Source organism: Porites lutea, chromosome 5 (genome assembly GCF_958299795.1).
Source record: "Porites lutea chromosome 5, jaPorLute2.1, whole genome shotgun sequence".
NCBI classification, from domain to species: domain Eukaryota; kingdom Metazoa; phylum Cnidaria; class Anthozoa; order Scleractinia; family Poritidae; genus Porites; species Porites lutea.
This window is the reverse complement of record NC_133205.1, coordinates 19,469,541-19,489,876: the sequence shown is the minus strand read 5'-3', so window position 1 is coordinate 19,489,876 and position 20,336 is coordinate 19,469,541. Positions and strand designations below refer to the sequence as shown.

Genomic DNA, 20,336 nt, shown 5'->3' with positions numbered 1-20,336 from the left:
CATGCTGTTTATTGAAAGCTAACTCAAAGGTCACATCTCACACTATCACGAACTTATGGGTCGCGTCAAGCCTGTTAACACTTTGTACTTCATGTCACAGTTACGCGGTCGGCGGTCAATTAAGGGCGGAAAGAGCTCTGTAAGGGAATGTTTGCAGGCGTTCTTTCCCCCTTTCCCCCTTTAGTCTCCCTCACCATTTTTTTCTTCGTGAATTTTTCTCCCGCACTCTACGATCTGAACGCCTGGAACAGGCTATAGCGCGTCTTATCATTTACGGCGGACATCTTGATTTTCAAATGTACGGTACCTAGGGGGCGGGCGTCGGGCATTATAGCTCTAGGGGGAGGGGGGCGAGAAAAATAGAGGGACTGTAATAAGATCACTGCAGCTCGCGTTCACGGAGCTCGTTGTACCAGCAACGCAGGCGTTTGATTGGTCATTACACAATAGAAGTTAATTTTCGTTGACAACAGGTTTAGCTTAAGTTGCCGACACTGACAAGTCGTCGTGTCTATAAAACGAACACTTTCATAGTACAGTGCCAAACACACAAAGGATTTTTGGTATTTTGCGGATGAATGAGGCAAGCCAACATGCTTTTGAAGCAGCCCGTTCAGGGGAATGTTGCAACACTGTTCTGCCAAACGAATTGAAATTTAACGCTACGCCGACGCATAGAAGACGACTTGTCAGAAATGCCTGGCTTTTTATCGGGAAGTTTTACCGTTTGAATCTGTGGTGAAGCGAGCATACTTAGCCCTTGGATTAGGAAAATGTTTCACCCGAGCATGTTTGCCGATTTTATTTGGAGGAATGTCCCAGAAACTGTTTAAAATCACTGTTCCGAAAGGAGATATTTGTAAACACGTGAAATTGATGTGTCTGGCGTGTTTTTCATCGCCAGCGAGGTTTCTTAATTAATGAATGGTTAAAGGCGTGAAATTCCTGTCAGGCCTCCTAAACGCGAGCTGCAGTAATGTTATTACAGTCCCTCTATTTTTCTCACATCCACCCAAACCGCCCCCCCCCCCCCCGCCCTCTAAGTAGTTTTGAGACTCATGCAAGATTGCAGCCCGTAACGCAAAGACAGCCGAAAGCGCAGCAATTCGAAAGATGATTTCATAGAGGCCACTGAGTATTTTCCTGCGTCGCAGACGAACTAAACCTTCTGTATAGAGCGTCTGGGAATTAGTGCACAATATCGTGTTCGAATCCCACAGAGTCGCAAAGACACCAATAGAACCATTGGAATGACATCCTTTTCTACTGGTACCAATCGTACCATTGGTACCAATGGATCATCGGAATTGCCCTGTACCCAGCTAGGTCACATGGGAAAATAATCTAAGTCCCCTTAATGCGATGCATCTTCAACAATAGCACCACTGAAAAGACATCCCACCATTGGTACCAATCGACCATTGGTTTGACGAATCGTATCTGTTTGTGTATATTGCACATGTGTGTCTACTGGTGAATAAAAACAGGTTGAAATACACACATGTTATGAGAATTGTTCGTTCTATCAGCAATCTATACCAAAAAAATTCACTCCAAGTAGAAACGCGCTAATAGTTATTATGAATATTCCTCGTTCTATAAGCCAACCACGCAAAACAATTTCGCTCTCACACAAAATAGAACCGCGCTAATAGCTATTATGAATATTCCTCGTTCTATAAGCCAAATACGCAAAACAATTTCGTTCTCACACAAAGTAGAAACGCCCTAATAGTTACAAAGCGAGGTCGAACTAGCGCTAATAGTAATTGCTAACAGTTATAATATAGCGAGGTCGAAATACAAGCAAGCCATGTGTATTCTTCGTTTTATAAGCCATCTATGCGAAACAAGTTCGCTTTTACATTAAGTAAAAACGCGCTAATAGTTAGTATGAATATTCCTCGTTCTATAAGCCAACCACGCAAAACAACATCGCTCTCACATATAGTAGAAACACGCTAATAGTTACAAAGCGAGGTCGAACTAGCGCTAATAGCAATTGCTAAGAGTTATTGCCTATGAGCAGCCTCGCGAAGACGCGAGGCTGCGAGGCGGCGGCAGCCTAATAGAGCCGGAGGCAGAAAAAAATTCGAATTAATGTAACATAGAGTAATGTCAGGCAACCACGACGTAATGCAGAACAGAGACTGAATTGTTTTCGAGCGGACACGTGATACAGATCAGAGAATCCACGAGCTGTGTGCGTGTTTGTGAATCCCGTTCTCATCCCGTCTTCAATCAATCGTCGGGTGGATCATTTCAATCCTACGCGATATCTGTCGCATTTGCCCGCTGGAATTTTTTATTGCATGCCGCTAAGAAAAATAATAACGCAGCTAAATTTTTTGTGTCTTTGATGCAAAATAATAGGCCACTTCCGAGTTCCGAAAACCCTCACTTTCAAAATGAGGCTAGGTGCACAACCATTCTTGTGAAAATGAATTTTATTTGTATGAGAATGAAAAATGATTTTCATATCAAAGGCTGAGCCCCTACCTTCGTTTTGAAACAGAGGCCCGGGGAACTCGGAATGGCCTATTGGGAAGGCTTCATTGACGCACCAACAATTTTTTCAGCTTTAAAAAGAGACCAAATATAAGTCTGTACGTTGAATATTCGCGGACTTTAATATGATTTTTCGAGGATGTTAAGTTTGCTTATAACCACTTAATTGTACGCAAAACTACTTGTGTGCAACTTCGGACAAAAACAGAAACTTCAATATCTCGAAAAATTTGCTGCTTAAATTCGGGATTTCAAATTCTTTATGCAGTAGATCAGTTTAGTTCACCATTTTCAAAAGACAAATTAAAGCAAGGGACACACATACACCAAACGCATGATCCGCCATGATCCCCTTGATCCGCCTTCCCGCTTGTCGTGGGAGAACTACCGTGCGGTTCTCAGCCAACATCTCCCACATGTGTTGTGTGGAGCTGGCACTTAATGGACTCGCCTCGGCAGGAAAGTGTCTTTTACACACGGTTATTCCCCAGGCTCGCGTCGCGGAATTCTACCTGTTTGGGACTAGATTCCCGTCCTTGTGTATTGCTGCGACTTTCGAGGCGTGTGTGTTTCCTTGTGGACACCGGCTCCTATTTGTTCGTGGTTTTGGAGTACTTCTCTTACTTGGTGGTCTAATCAACTTGAACACGCTTGGTAAGTGGTCTTCACCTCTTATCCGTTTTGTTACGCCTTCATTGGGGCTTAACGTTTTGGTTAGCTTTTTTTCCTTTTTCTTGTCTCTTTTACTTACTTTTTCTAGTTTATTGTAATAGTTTTTGCTTTTTTTGTGAGTATTTGGCGTTATCTGGATGCCAATCACTTGGTTTTCCTGCAATTAGCGTTTTTACGCTAATTGCCTCTTTTTCTTATAATTAGGGTTTTACTGCCACTAATTGTTCCTTTTCTTTTTCAATTAGTGTTTCCGACACTAATTTTCCTCCTTCTTATAATTGGTGTCTGTCTGCCACCAATTGTTAAATTTTCCTTTTGTTTTGTCGATTAGCGTCTTTCGACTCTAATTTTTAATTTTTGTATTTTCAATTAGTGTTTTCGACACTAATTGTCCTTTTTCATACAATTGGTGTCTTTCCGTCACCAATTGTTATATTTTCATTTTTGCTGGTGGATTAGCGTCTTTCGACTCTAATCTGCTTTTTGCGCTTTGCCGTTTTTTACCTTTTCGCTTTTTCGTTTTTTGCTTCTTCGCCTTTTGCTTTTTTGCTTCTTCGCTTTTGTTATCATGCGCCTACCAAAAACTATTAGTTTGCAGGTCAGCCGCAAGCTGGCTGACAAAACCAAAGACGAGATCATGACCGAAGTTCTTCGTGCTTTTGCCCGTCATGACGTCAAGGCTGTCCAGGTTGCGTACGAGGTCGTTCGTGTCACCTTCGCCTCTCCGGAGCACTTTCGGGAGGCCAAATCGTTTTCGGAAAACGGCATCTTTTCGTTTTATGGTGCTCTATCTTGGGGGGCGGCCCCCCTATTACGCGCGTGCACGTTTTCGATTTTTCTTTCGAGGAGGATAATAGATCCTTGGAGGTTGCTTTCGAGGCCTATGGTGCAATCAAGTCTGTCAAAAAGCAGACTTTTCTTTCCAATCAAATCATCTTTAATGGTACCAGGCTTGTCGATGTTACCTTATCTGGGGTATTACCCCGATATCTGATGGTGGACGGGTATTTGTGTCGTTTGTGGTATCGTGGTCAACCCCTTGTTTGCAAATATTTGTGCCGTTCAGGGCCACAGGTCGGCAAACTGCCTTAACAAGGACAAGTGCAGAAAGTGTGGGAAAACCGGACACTTGGCTCGGAATTGTACCTTTCACGGGCCAGCGGGAGACTCTGCAGATTTTCCTCCCCTGGCCTCATATTCGCGGTCTGCGGAAGCCAGTGTCTCTCGTGATTCTTCTGACTCTCAGTTTCTTCACGAAAACGAGCTCAATCTACTGCAGAGTCAGTCGATTCTGCAGGACTTAGTCCCTGTCAGCGGTGATTCTTCTGAGGCAGAGTCCAACCAAAGGGCTTCTAAAAGAGTCGTGGAAAACAAGGCTCATCTGCCAAAAGGAGTAATTCTGCTCCAACCCCTACTTTCAATATTTGTTTTACCCATAGGCAAGAGTTGAACTCTCTTGTTGCCAATTCTGCTGAATTGTATGGAATTACTAGTACAGGAAATAATGAAAGTACTGCAGTACGTAATATTAGTAATGAGCGATTAAAGGTTATTAATGATAATACTAGTGCAAACAGTACTGAAAGATCAAATGAAGTTATTAATAACAGTAGTGCAAATAGTACTGAAAGAGTAAATGGAGTAATAAATAATAGTAGTACTGAAAGATCAAATGAAGTCAATGATATTACTGTTAATGAAAGTAATGAAAGTAGTGGAGGATTGAATGAGGTTAATGCTATCAACCCTAATATTGCTGTTGTTGAAAATGTTGCTGAGATTGAGTATGTTGATGTAATGGCTGGTGCTGATGCGGAAACTAGTGGACGGGCTTTAATTGAGGTCATCGATGAGGGTCAGGTTGACCTCAGTTCTGATGGAATAGAGTCTTTTGAGGACTCTTCTTCCTCTTTATCACTCATCCCTATCTTCTCCGATCCTCCCTCCGACTTTGCTGATGCTATGGATGAGAGCGACAGCCCGCTAAGGATACGTCCTCTCCTCCTTCACTTCCCCTCCTTCCGGTCGAAATGGGTCTCGCTATGAGGAGCGTAGCCTTTGCGCTAAAGCCAAAAGTTCGCGTGGGACTGCTAGTGTTCGTCAGTCCCCGCTTCTCAAGCCTCTGTCTGGCAAGCACGTTTTGACGCAAGTTGTTGCTAGCAAACCAAAAGAGTGTGGTCTTCGCCGGAGTGCTTCCCTTGCGGAGCTTGATCTGTAGTTCTCCCCCCCCCCCCCCTCCCAACAGTTGCATTCAATTTTTTAACACTCAATGATAATGGGATCAGTGATCCCATTAAGCGTGCTGGTTTATTGTAGTGGCTAAGCCATTAGTCATGTGATTTCGTGTGTGTCCAAGAGACTCATGTTACTGATGCTGCTGAGGCCTCTTCATGGTTCTCCTCTTCTGGTTTTCTCACTGTTACGGTCCCTGATACTGCCCACTCTCGTGGCAGGGTCCTTCTGTACCGCCCCAGCTTTTCTTTTGTCAACTCTATGCACCTAACCGGAACCCTGAGCACGACAAATTGTTTACCTCATGTCTGGACTTTACTGATCCATCTGTTCCCACGATACTAGGTGGTGACTTTAATGCTGTTTTTGATAGAGCCAGAGATCGTCGGGGCTCTTACGTGAGAGCCTTGTCTCACTGGAGCTACGTTTCCGGGAATTCTGTGTTTTGGATGTTTGGCGCCATCTCCATCCCGATCTTCGCTCTTACACCTGGCTGAGACACGATGGTTCCTTGTCCTCCCACATCGACCTTATTGGCTTCCCGTCTATTGGCTTCATTTTGTGCCTTCCTGTTCTATTGTTCCATGTCCTTTCTCTGATCACAATGCCGTTTTTCTCGGCTTCTCTATCCCTGAATCTTTTCCTCGTGGCCCTGGCGGATGGAAACTGGGATCCTGTCTTTCTACAAACTGTTATTGACTTCTGGCCTAGATAGAGGTCGCGTAATTACAGGATTGGTGGGACCGAGGCAAGGAACATATCAAAAGTCTTGCGGTCCACCATTGTAGTGGTGCTCATAATGAACGTTCTCTGTCGCGCTCTGTCCTTTCTGCCCTTGCTTGTCATCTGAAGGGCAGAATTGATGATACGGTTGTATCTGAGGGAGCGCGGGTTCACTCCCGTGTCAAGTGGGCTGAGGAGTGTGAAACCTCTGTCGCTTCTTGTTAAGGCTAGAAAAGAAGCGAGGAACTGAAAGTTGGGTTTCCGCAATGCGTGTTTCCAATGGGGTGGTTGTAACGGATGTTGAGGGTATTACGAGTCCTGCGTAATACCCTCAGCGCCTCTCTTTCTGTTGATGATGCCGCTTCTTGTGACGGTCCAATCTCGCCTAATGAGGTTCATGCTGCTCTCCTTGGCATGGCTAAGGGCAAGTCTCCAGGCTCTGATGGTTTGCCATTGGAATTTCGTGTTGCTTTCTGGGATTTGCTTGGTGGGGATCTTGTTAATGTTTTCAATGCCTCTCTGGAGGATGGTCTCCCGCCTTTCTCTCAGAGTGAGGCGCTCATTGCCTTGATTTTCAAGAAAGGAGGTCGCCTGGACCATAAGAACTGGCGACCTATTAGTCTTCTTAATGGTGATTACAAGCTCTGTGCTCGTGTTCTGGCTGGCCGTCTTTTGAAAGTTATTGCTACGGTTGTCGCTCCTGAACAGACGTGTGGTGTGCCTGGTTGCTATATCGGCGAGAACGTCGCCTTTTTACGCGATGTACTTGAACTGGCAAATGAGTATAACCTGCCAGTAGCTCTCCTTTCTCTGGATCAGGAGAAGGCTTTCGACTGTGTTGACTGGCCTTTCCTTTTCACCACTAAAATGGGCTTTGGTGACAGCTTTATCCGGTGGGTCAGGCTTCTTTACACTGACGTTCGCAGCTCCGTCCTTGTCAATGGTTACACCTCTCGTCCTTTCAAGCCTTCCCGCAGCGTGCGTCAAGGCTGTCCCTTGTCTTTACTTCTGTATGTTCTCTCCATGGAAGTGCTGACTGCGAACGTCCTCTGTCATCCTGATATTACTGGTCTGCGCCTCCCTGGTCTTTCTTCTCCCCTTCCTGTACTGTCCTTGTATGCTGATGACACGTCCGCCGTTTCGTGCTCTGATCGCGCCACTAGAGCGATCTTGTCGGTTTATGGCCGTTTCGAACAAGGCACTAGTGCCAAGCTTAATCCTTGCAAATATGAGATGCACCCGTTCCTATCAAATGGACCACTGCCTTTATAAAGCTTTTGGGTGTTTATCTTGGTAATAGTAACCTGCAGGAGGAATAACTGACGGCCTCGAATTAAAGCCGTCGAGAAATGTCTAAATTCTTGGCATAGCATATCTCTATCTTACTCTGGAAAAGCGCTAGTTGCCAATGCTCTGGCTCTCTCTGGAGTGTGGTACATAGCGTCCCTTATTTCTATGCCTGATTTGGTTGCATCCGAGCTCAATACTCTTGTCTTTTCTTTCTTTTGGAGCGGCAGAGATGTAGTTCACCATTCTACTCTTCAAGGAGGTTTTGGCGTTGTGTCCGTCCGTTACAAGGTTCATGCACTTTTGGCTCAGTGGGTCCGTCGTTATGCTACTGCCCCGAATGCGTCTGCCCACATGATGACCTTTTGGCTTTTTGACCGTTTAGGGGTTGACCCCCAAACTGTGCTTGCTTCCCCATCTCTTTTCCTCTTGGAAGCTTCGGGCCTTCCAGCTTTTTATCACGCGCTCTTACGTGCTTGGACTGCCCTTCACGGCTCCTTGTCTCAGGCTGGCCTGATTGTTGGTTCTCTTGACACCACGTTACTCAGGGCCGACTCCTTGACCTGCAAATCCTGCTATCAGCTTTTCTTGTCTTTGAATCCAGCACAACCCCACTGTCTGGTGAAGTTTCGCTCAAATTATGGTCACTTAGACTGGGATTCTACCTGGAAGACTTTGTTTTACATGCCTCTCGACAGGAAACTCATTGATCTCTGTTGGAAAGTTGCCCACGGTGTTTTTTACACTGCTCACCGTCTTCTTTCTTTCGGATTGAATGTCCCTCCGGATTGTCTCTGTGGTCAGTCTGATGAGACACTGTAGAATTTGTTCTTCCACTGTGCTCTGGCCCAAAGTGGTCTGGATTGGATTAAGTCACTATTCTTTCTGTCCTCTCCTCTGGCACCAGCTATTACCGTGCGTCATGTTCTTTTCGGTTTCATTAGTGATGAGCTGTTGTGTGTTCCTCGTGTCTTCTGTTATCTTCTGTCCTTAGTTAAGTTTTTTGTCTGGTGTCAAAGTAATGACTATCGTTTTTGGTCCAAACCTCCAAGTGCCGTACAGGGTCTTATCGCTAGCATCAAGGGTCGCCTGTCCTTCTATTTACCTCTGTTTATTAAACGTTTTCGGTCTCGGAGCAGGCGCGGTTTTTTGCAACGACAACGAGGAGCCAATGGCCGTATCGGTAAGGTCGTTGGTGAGTCTTTTCATTTCGGTCTTTCTTAGTGTGGTTCGAGTGTGTCTCCCTCGGTCGCCTTTGTTGGCTGTACTGTGGTCCTCTTGGCTCTGTTTTTTTTTTTTTTGCTTGAGTGTGTGTCTTCCCTCTCTTTGCTCCCCCTCGGTCGCCTTCGCTGGTTGTACTACGGTTTTCTTGGGCTCTGAGTTGACTTTGCTTGAGTGAGCGTGTCTCCCTTCTCGCTGCTCCCCTCGGTCGCCTTTGTTGGTTTCGTTTCTTCAGATAGGCCAGAGTGTGGCTCGAGTGTGTGTGTTCTTTCCTTTTTGTCTTTTGTATATAGCCCTTTCATACTGTATATGGTCTTTAAGTAGTCTTTCAACTAGTCGGGAGGCGGGGTTCGATCCCCTGGAGAAGTTGGCGGGCTGACTCCGTATGGAGGTCCCCCCTTCCATTTTGGCGTTCTTTTTACCCTGTAGGTTACCCTAGTTTTTTTTGTTTTGTTTTTCTTTTTATCAGATCGTTTTGTTCCCTTTGTTTTCATGGCCTTGGGGCATCACACCACGCCAAAATACGAAAAAAAACACACACGGGTTTTTCCCGGGCACTGACCGACGGCTCTGCCATGCTGATGAGCCCAAGTAAGGGCGAAACAGCTGTCCATGCTTCCACTGCCCTCGTGATATGGCCGGGCGCATGCGTAAGGTAATGGCCTGGCCGTGGGTTGCACTCACCTCAGCAGTAAGGGGCTTTTGGGACGCGAGTTTTCCCCGTTCCAAGCTTCAACGGCAACGGCTTCGCCACTCTGCCACTGGCCGCGTGATATAGCTGGGCGCATGCCGTGGGTTGGTGTATGTGTGCCCCTTGCTTTAAGTTTGCACTATTTTCAATGCAATCGAATTAAGTTCAATCTATTTTTCATTAATTACTGTGTTTCATAACATTTCTACACAAATTCAATAGCGCGCTGATACAGTAGGTAAAATCTTTGCTTTTTGGCACTTAGCGATAGCTATAGCTAGTAATATAGTGAGGTCGAAATACAAGCATGCCATGTGTATTCTTTGTTCTATAAACCATCTTTGCAAAATCATTTTCTATTGGTACCAATCGTACCATTGATACCAACGGACCATCGGAATTGCCCTGTACCCAGCTAGGTCACAGGCGAAAATAATCTAAGTCCCCTTAATGCATGCATATTAACTAACAGAACCATTGGAATGACATCCTTTTGTATTGGTACCAATCCTACCATTGGTACCAATGGACCATCGGTTTGACGCATCGTATCTGTTTGTGTATAGTGCATTTTCACTTGGTGTAGAGCGAATTTTTCTTGCATAAATGGTATATAGAACGAAGAATACACATGGCATGCTTGTATTTCGACCTATATTAAAACTGTTGGCAATTACTATTAGCGCTAGTTCGACCTCGCTTTGTAACTATTAGCGCGTTTCTACTTTGTGTGAGAGTGAAGTTGTTTTGCGTGGTTGGCTTATAGAATCAATCAATCTATCAATCATTTATTTTAACACGTTACGTCAAAGAGCTAAAAAATTCGTTCAAAATACAAACGTGTATAAATAAAATCTATAATAATTACACCTATATAATATTATTCAATTTAAAAAAAAAAACAACTCAATAAATATATACATATAAAAAACTTGGTAATAAAAACATAAAATATAAAAAGCTACAACCGACCAAAAATCCGCATACTAAAAACGTGACTAGGAAAACTATAATACTCGTTCTAAAAACAGTTAAAAGCTACAATCGTGCACTATAAGACACGTTCTAAAAAGCTACAATCGTGCAATTTACTTCCGAAGTCATTAGCATCACTTGAAAGACGCACTTGAGAAGGCAAACTGTTCCATAACTTAGCTAATGAATAAGTGAAAGAATTCTTACTAAATTTAAGATTAAAATTAAGTAATTCCAAATTCAAGCCCTCGCCTCTTAGCCTATGCGGTGTATGCCTGTATCTAAAAAGGCTTCCAATATAAGTAGGTCCCGTACCATTTAAGCATTTAAAAAGAAGTATTAACGCCTGGTGTAAGCGCCTACAATATAAGGATGTCATGCTAGCAGTAGTGGGCAGCGCGTCGTATGACATTGACCTGTTGTGTCCTATTAATGTTAATAGAACGAGGAATATTCATATCAACTATTAACGCGTTTCTACTTGGAGTAAAAGCGAACTTGTTTTGTATAGATGGCTGATAGAACGAAGAATTCTCATGACATGTTTGTATTTGGACCTGTTTTTGTTCACCAATAGAACCACTTGGAATGACAACCTTTTCTATTGGTACCAATCGTACCATTGGTACCAATGGACCACCGGTTTGACGAATCGTATCTGTTTGTGTATATTGGACATGTGTGAAACTTTTGTAATTTTATCATAACATATTGAGTAGGTTATTTCTTTAACACTTAACACTTGGAGGATGTTTTACCGTCTTACTCTTTTTTTAAGTTTATTCACATTCATTTGTAAATAGTTTCTGAAAAGCCCGTTGAGGATGTTACTATTAAAGTTTTATCATTATTTTATTATTATAACTCTAGATACGTTTTAAGAGAAAATTGCTCGACGTCTTTGATCTTGAACTTGAATTTTTCAATTAACTTTTTCGGCATTTTCCTCATAGGCAATGGAATTAGAAGAAATGCGAGAAGTTCAGTTTGAGCTCCGAGAGGGACTACTCATCGTAAATTGGACTTCAAGGTGTCTAGGAAACTCCGCACTTCGTTATTTTCCATAGTGTCAAATTTCGACAGATCGATTATCGCGTCCATATGGGCTTGAATTATAAGACGCTTCTTGCCGAATCTTTTCTATAGAAATTACACAACCAACGAGTAGTAATCTTCAGTTAACTTATGTCCTTGTATTGATTCGGCAGCTGGACCCAAAAGAAATGATTTTAAAAACGCGAGCTTCTGCACATCATGAAGCGATTGATTTTCATCTACTGCTGCTATAAATTGGTCCCAAAAACTGACCCACTCAATCGGCGATTGACGCGTAAATTTCGGTAGGGGAATTTTTGGTAACTTTATATTTGCAGAATTTGTTTCGAATCCTGAAGCGCCGTCATGAAGAGATTGTTTTCAATCGGTGGTCTCTTGTTGTTGACAAAACGCCCTACATCTTCCTTGCGCGTCGATTATGTGGCATGTGATAAAATATGGACTGGACTGGATTGATAAAACATAGATTAATAAAACATGCAGTGATGAAACATGGATTAAAAAGACGCTTTTATGGAAGCGTACACTTCGGCGTCGTGGTTGTGGATTAATTGAGAATGCGGGGGAATAGTAAGAAATGATATTTTCCGGATACCCTTCCATAAAAATACCCTTTCTTTTCTCCTATTGTGTAACAGACCGCCAGGTGCATGACCGTGGCTGTAAATTTCGCACGACGAAATCTCAGTTTCACTTCCTGTATTTCCTCTTCAACAACAATTTGTTCACTGCAAAAGTATTTTACAGAAAACATTGAAACAATTTGGACTAGTAGCTTCAAAATACGAGGGAAAATCCAGATAAAAGAGCAATTTTCAGAATTTTCATTGCTTCTCACTTCGCAAACGAGTTTGTTTCTGTCCTGTTATGTCGCGCGATATGTTTCTCCAAAGTGCGTTTCAGTTTGGCTTTTTACCCTCGAAACCTTGTCTTTCTCGCCTGAATTCGTTTTACACTGGGGAAAACACGAATTCATTAGTTTAATTCCCCGCCAATATATCAAAGTTTTGTAATCCGCTTCACTTATGTACTCTTTTATATGGTCTTGTAACGACTTAAGCTCTGATCTTCATCAAGGTTTTCTAAATTCGACACCCAGAGTTCTAGCGACTGTCTCTTGTTGCACTGAATTGTTTCATCGATTTCCTTAATTGTTTGAGTCACTCTGCGCTTCACCGAAGTTCTTTTCTTCTTTAGCTTCTCTAATAATAGAAATTTTTCAACCGTTTCTGTTTCTCTACAGTCCGACATTATTTACCGTTATTCACACCGTCCGACATTATTATATTAACTTTCCTGTAAAAGGGCTCGAAGGACCATGTTCGTACTTCGACATTTCAGGACTGAATGATTTATTGAAATGTTCTTAACACCTTATGTTCTTATACAAGTTACGTAAACTGAATATATTACACTTCATGAATATTTCACAACACTTGCTATACAGTTTATAAAGGGCCGCTAACCAAGAATAGTCTACGAGCTCCTCTTGTCATCCGCAAAGAGGTATTCAGTAGAAAATTGATGAAGGGAGATTGAGATTGTTCCACTGTGCTATTATTCTTAAAAAAAAAAAAAAAAAAGATCCTCGGATCTGGTTGAATTTGTATAGGGATAAAAAAAGTTCTGGGCGGGTGTGTCTCGTTATCCATTTCCCGGCCGGGATGAAGCGGATTCGTTCAATCTTAGAGGTGGAGCAATTAGGGCCATTTATACGAGGGAAAATAAGAAGCGTCCGCCTTACATAAGACGCGTCCTCGTCGTCCTCAATTAGACGCGAACCTCACCGTATAAACGGCACATTTAATTTCGTCTGAAATAAGACGCGACTTAGCCAAGAGCGTCTTATCTAAGAACAGGTGTTAAGGGCTATCCTTAGATAAGACGCGTCTTATCTTATCTCAGACAAAATGTGCCGTTTAAACGGTAAAGTTCGCGTCCCTCGGGCTTAAACCGTGCATTAAAGTTCGTTAAGAAGAATAAACCTTGAATATTTATCCACTAGACAGATGGAGATAGATGAATACTTTATCGGCATAGTCATCGCAGCAGGAGGTTAAATTACGTATAAACATATAAAATATAAAAACTACTAAATTATAGAAAACGCATAGATTACAATCGATTTGAGAGAAGTTATAACTCTAAAGAATACATAAGCATAAACTACGAGCAAAGTTTTATTTAAAAAAGCTGATGGCAATTCTAATGAGTTTACCCGGAGGCACTGGGAATTACTGCGCTTTTCACAAACATGCGAATTCTGAAGTTCAAAAGCCAACTGACGATTGCGTTTTTCGCTGCCGTCAATCACCTGACGGACCTCTTAGGAAACAAAACTTTCTTTTAACGGGTTCAAAAGGTCCAGGTTTGTGATTTGTGATTGGTGGATTTCGATCCGTTTTGTGTGTTTCTGTGTTTCAAGGTTCGTTGCTTGTGATCGTAATTATGATTGACGGCAGCGAAAAACGCAATTGTGAAGGCGGCTTTTGAACTTTAGAGCTCGCATGTTAGTGAAAAGCGCAGTAATAAGATAATTCCTGGCATACCTGAGGGTGTAACTATGCGAGACGGGTATGCGAGTCGAGTATGCAGTAAGTGACTGAGACGGTGATCTCTGTCCTCTACGATATTCATCGAAAAGTGACTGACACAGGCGCTGATGATGAACCACTAGTGATAATTCTAGGTCTAACGAGGCTAGAGCGTTGTCGTAGGATAAGGCTAGGTGGGGCATATGATGGACAGAGCCAAATCGTCGATTAGCTACTGAGGTAACGAAGCGTGAAACACAGGAATCGCGTAATTGCAAACAGACCTTATACAGCTTGTGTAAAACCTAAGCAGTTCGGCCTTCTCGACATAATGGCGCTTTTATTGCCTATATGAAAATACAGGCGTTTAGACGCTTTCTTACCATCTCACCGATCAGACACGTGCATATTCCAAGAAAGGTTGCTGCCGTACATGTTTGAGTCCGTTACTGATTGCCTCAAATTCCTCGGCTAATTTTTCATAACCACCTGGAGTTGCCAAATTTGAAAGGCGTTTGCGAATATCCAGTAAAATGACATCAATAATTCGGGTAATCGCTGAAAAAAGTGACGGAAACCGAGAAGCCTTGAGAACGTCAGGCTGCGTTAGCTCAGCTGTTTACGTCCAGCTGGCAAAGAATATCCCTGCTAGACTTACATCCTTTGTACCCCAAATTTACAAAAGAACAGAAAAATTGTAATGAATTCAAGACAGTAGAAGAAGTATGCATGTTTTAAACTAAGAGTTACTTTAAGTGAATAATAAATACGCTAGACACACCCTCCTCTATCTGCATAATTCAACAGATCATGCTAAGCCTCATCCAACAATTCCTAATGATGTCATCGATATTCCTTTCAAAGATTTATTCCTCATCCTCTTGGCATTTATTCGCAATCATGTTCTTTTTTGCTGCTATATTTACTTTCGTTTGCCGCGGATCGATTCTATGACCAATTTTCCTTCTTAAAAACACCTCGCTGCACCAAAATTAAAACTCGTCTATTGGGTCTCACAAGAATGAGGACAAAACCTAAAATAATGAAAAAACTCTTGAAGAACAATTAAGTAAGGGTTAATTAACTGGAACAATGGAGTATGTGATATATTCACCTGGTGCGACACCAGGTGAACATGTCACATACCCCAGAGGGATAGGTAAATAACATGCTTATATTTCACGTGTGAGCTTTCCAAAAGCAATTGCTTTTGAAAAATCTTTACTTGAATTCTCTAGAGATGCTCAATCCCAAAAGCCTCGAATTGTTTGAGGTTGAATTCTAAAATATGGAAATTGGTCAATTCATATGGAGTAGTCAAACAACAGTTTAACCATAAAGAGATGAGTGACTCAGAGAAATACGTGTTCTGAACGTTAAGGCAGAACAGTTTGGAAACTCTTTTGAACCTTCTACCGCGACAGATTTTTGTGTCAGGCGTCCGACGAGTCACACTGCAAGCCAGGCTGTTCGCAGGTAGACGTTGGACAGCTTGACTTAGGGGCAGTCAGTAATACGACCCACGCGATTTTCTAGGTGGGAAGGGGGGCCGTTCACCTCTGCGTGGCTCCGCTGAAAAATGAGCAAGAATCAACGATTTCCACGCCAAATCAGTATTTATCATCAGAAGTACAGTTATCGCAATCGCACGAGAAATCGATTGACAACCCACGTTAAACCTGTTAATTAGGTGTATATCAACATTCATATTCATGCTCAGTTGTATTAAGGTATGGGAAAATGATTGATCACCACCCCACAGCCTTTAATGCTCCATTATTTGTCTACTAATGCAATTTAAATTACTATTATGACTCCAATAACCTTTCCCAATCCTCAATTCTCAAAACAAAAACCCTCTCATAACTTATTAAGCTATGTTTAGACCAGTTTTCGCTCACCCATAAGTACACTCACGCGCTACCTCACGTGCTGTCCTGTGAGAGCTGCTAATAAATGCTTTAGCATTAACGAATAGTAACTCTTTCCTTAACACACAACAGTTTTTATTTAAACTAACATTCCATCCATAATCATCACAGTCAGTCGTTTCGTCTAAGACTGTTCTAGGGCTCAGCACAGTTTTATAAGTCTCCTCCAGGTGGGTCTGTCGTTGGCCCTCTCCTGTCATCGGTTGAGATCGATATCTCTCCAATTCATGTTTCTCTTAGCAACATATTTGAACCTTAATCCAGGCCTCTACTGATTATGCATTGCCAAACAGGCCTCTACTGATTACGCATTGCCAAACAGGCCTCTACTGATTACGCATTGCCAAACAGGCCTCTATTGATTACGCATTGCCAAACACAGTTGCAAGTATGACAGCTTCTTCGGTAGCCTGTTATTATCCATCCTATGCACGTGACCCGGCCCAGGAATCTAAGATTTTTCTCAATGAGAATATCAGCCATTGATGGAAGTCCTGCCCACTGGTTGGAAAGGCGTAGTGATCTACATCCTGTCAGGGTACCACGACTATTAATCCTCACAGAAGGTGTGGCACCGCCAGGGTTGAACACTTTAACCAACTGATACAACAGATACAAGGCGGTATGACTCGTCGTCCAACTTACATGCTCCATAACTTCAGATAGGTCTGTTACCCTTGTGAAGGCTAGTCTTATTGCTCAACAATATCAAAAGCCATGTAAACGTCTCACCATAATCACCGCCTGTCATTTACCCGAGCTGAAGTCATTCGTCGAACATCGGTATTAGCGTTTACAGGACGAAAAGGAAGGTCTCTTTCATTAGAACAATGCCTAAATCTCTTGCCGTGTCAACATGCTTTATGGCCTTGAGCGGACAGATGTTCGTTTAAGGATTCCTGCGAACAAACATCTTGAGTCACGGAAACAACCCTGTAATATCGCCAGTCAGCTTTCCTTCCTTCATCAGCTTAATATCATTCTGCCATGGTCACGGGCTGTTATCTCTCCTCCAACCTTAACGAGATTCTGGTATCGACGAGCTCATCATGTTTTCAATGGCCTTAAGGCATTACGGTTAAAATCCTTGTTTTTCGTTGATTTCTACCCTTTTTCTTAAATATCTAGCCAAGATTTCATTCAATCCAAAATTGACTCAATTAAGGTACAGTGCTTTTAAGGAATTAAAATTCCATAAATATTTGTGAACTTTTCAATGACTTTCGGATGTTATTAATATATAAAGTCTAGGGAGGGAGTAGCCTGCGTAACTGGCGGTATTTTCTCGGTGCGCGATAAAGGCCGGGGGGAATTTCATATATCCCATGATACTTCGCGGCTAATTTCTATCTTCTCTTCGCCGCTGAAAAAGCGCTTGAGCGTTTCGAGGGAGATTTTCAATGAGCTGAATTTCAAGATAGAGCTCATCCAAGGTAAGTTTCAAAGTGCCTTGTTAATCTTTAGTGTCTGATTGATAATTTAAAATGCTTCCTTGGTCATTTCACGCGTTATTGCTCTCGTTTAGGACTCGCAAGTGAATATGACCTACAATTTTCGAAAACTGTCAATACTTTAGCGAAGTTTTGCACTAATAAATTATTCATATCGGCGGACAAGGGGTGCTTGACTTTAGTTCCTCGCTCCGACCTCTTTCGACCTCGCGATTTTTATATATGGGTTTGACTGTGTTGAAATATCGCATTTTTTGACCTTTCTCAGCTAGAGCTAGTCGACGGTGTCAATTTCTCTACATGAGTCCTGCAAAGATGGGGCATTTTTTCTTGAGCTCGCTTTTTTTCGCTTATCGAAATACATATATTAGCCCCTGAAGATATGATGAATGTGTAATTTCAATGCTTTCTAGTATTAAACGTTTTTGTTTCATTTTAGGTAAAATTGGTTTCTCATCGTGGCTTCCGGTCGCAAAAGCGCTTGGCGAACTTGAAATGTACAGGCCAGCAAATGTCATGGAATGGCATGCCGTAGGACCTCAACCGGCCTATAAAACATTTGAAGACATTTTGATCGTTCTTTTAGTATCTGTTGTAGCGGAGTAGTGGGTGTTTTTGTACAAGTATTTTGCCATTTCTTTAATAAAGCTTATTTATGTTCATGTTTGCCATAAAGTTGTGTTACAAACAACATAAAGATGTCTTGTTACTTTTATTGTTTTCATTTGAGCTGTTCCCTTCCTTTGAATTTTATCTCCGATAGACGTCTTTTTGGTCTTTGATGATCTTGGTATTTTCGACTACATAGGCCGAGCTAGTTGAGGTAATAGCATGTACTGTCACTGTACGGTTAATGTATTCACTGTATCGATGAATTATTGAACTGACAATGAGCACCGCGATCACAAACAAGCAACAAATAAGAAACCGTACACGAGCAACAGATATTCATTTCACGACAAGCAGGTTGAAATCGCTTGTGAATCCATGGAGAGCTTTATAGCAAGACGTACTGAAGCAAAGATCTTGCTCGCTAGCTTCACGGAGCATCTGCGTAGACTGCCTTGTGATCGGACGGCATGTTAGTCAATATCGACGGGCAAAACACTCCCTTTGACTTAACAAAAGATATATTTGGAATAGAAAAACGAAAATCGTAAAAAGATCGACACAGCGAAGGTACAGAAGGTCTCGTCGGCGAAACACGTCGCTTTCCAACGTTGGTCAACTGTCGCGTCCCTTTCGAACTGATATCACGTGCGTTCGAAAGCTTGATAATATAGTATGAAGCGATGCATCATGGGATATATGACGAACCATAATGCCCCCTTAACTTCGCTATTTTTGAAACTGGAAATCAAGGCTCTTCTTCCCTACAACACGTTTGGTTGTTTAATTTATTTTGTTTTTCAGAAGAAGGCAAGGACACCACTGGGCAAACATATCAACTCCGAATATAGAATCATGCTCATCCCGTAAAAGTAAGCAGATAACAGCTAAGACCCGCGAGGCGGGAAGGCCCTTAAATTAAGGATACATTCTTTCATGCAAAGCTGCCATAACTATGCTGACTGAGGGGACAAAATGCAGTACACAATACATGTATGTTATATGGAGCTGAATAAACACGATTGCTCGTTCGTTAGTGTTCCGTATATCATCTCTCCTCTCATTTTTGATGATACCTGACACCCATTAATTTTCACTTGTTAATTAACATACAGTGAAACCCCCACAAAGCAGACACCTTCGGGTCCTTCCCAAGTGTGAGGGTTTCCGCTTAATATAGGGGTTTCTAAAAATTGCGCAATGTTTGTCAACGATTTTAATCGTTAACAACATTCAACGGTTACTCTGTACTGTGATAAAGTTCCATGTTGTTAAGGAAACTAAGGAAGCTTTGCTATACTTTGTGCAAGACTTTTAGGTGAACTCTGGTCGCGGATAACAATCATACGGCCGGATATCGGTCTTTTGACCGCTAAATGAATTGATTTATCTTTATTAATCGACTACAGTGCGTATTTCAAGGAATTGACAATTCAGTCCGGTGTGCGCCTAATAGGTTTTTAACAACAGAAATTATCCAAATACAATTTATTTTGGTGTCCGCGTCCGCTTAATAGAGGTGTCAGCTGAATAGAGGTTCGTTATAAAGGGAAATATAAGATGTTAATTTCGGGGCCCGGCTTTTTAACCGTCCGCGTAATAGAGGGTGTCCGCTTATTTGGGAGTCCGCGTCAAAGAAGTTTCACCGGTATTCACTTGTTAGGTTTTGATGACGTTTTGTGTTGCTCAGACTTTGTAAGGGAGCAAGGTATATAACAAATGGCCCATCCTAGTACAATAGTCACACTTCAAACAAAGAGCGCTTGACGAACGTTCCTTTTCGCCACCGCTGTTTTCTCCCACGTGATTCTCCTTGAATACTTTTGCAGCTATGTCCAAGACCCTGTTATGGTCTTAATCACCCAAAAGGCCCAAAAACAACCTGATCAGTAGTACTTGTTATGCAGATTCGATACTTCTTGCTTTTTGATAGTGGGCATGCTGTATAAGCGCTCGACTAAGTGCTGCGGTGACAAGTCAATAACAACCTTTACCGACTGCTTCAACTGTTTACACATCGAACAGACAGTGTTTCTTTCTCTCTTTAAAATGTCAAGTAAACAGTTATCCAGCAAAATGCAGTTGCATACCAAAGGATCATGAGAAAAGGAGCTAGTTCTCTCTCGACTGTCAGCCACTGGCTTAAAGTGCTAACAACGGTCAATTGCCATAAAATTTCACCAACCGATTACTGATTGTTCCGGGTAGAAAAAACGAATAAAGAGAGCCTGCGGTGTTCTTTCTAGCTAGATGCCTATGTCTCCTCGTTTCAGCCCTTTGTAAACATCCAACGACCACTAGAGCCGAAGGAATTAATACAGACAACAACGCTCTTAAACTCGTCGTTAAGTCTCGCTTGCTTGGAGATTAGAAAAGAAATGAGGAGGCGATTAATTCTGGACGAAACAGGATTTACTTGCTAAAGTCTTTTCACTTCCTACTTTAT

The 20,336-nt window shown here is 42.3% G+C and overlaps 1 pseudogene; it reads left to right on the top strand.

Annotated features, from left to right (window-relative positions):
- Positions 1-7,590: 7,590 nt before the first annotated feature.
- LOC140938042 (uncharacterized) lies at positions 7,591-17,887 on the top strand (annotated as a pseudogene).
- Positions 17,888-20,336: the final 2,449 nt, after the last annotated feature.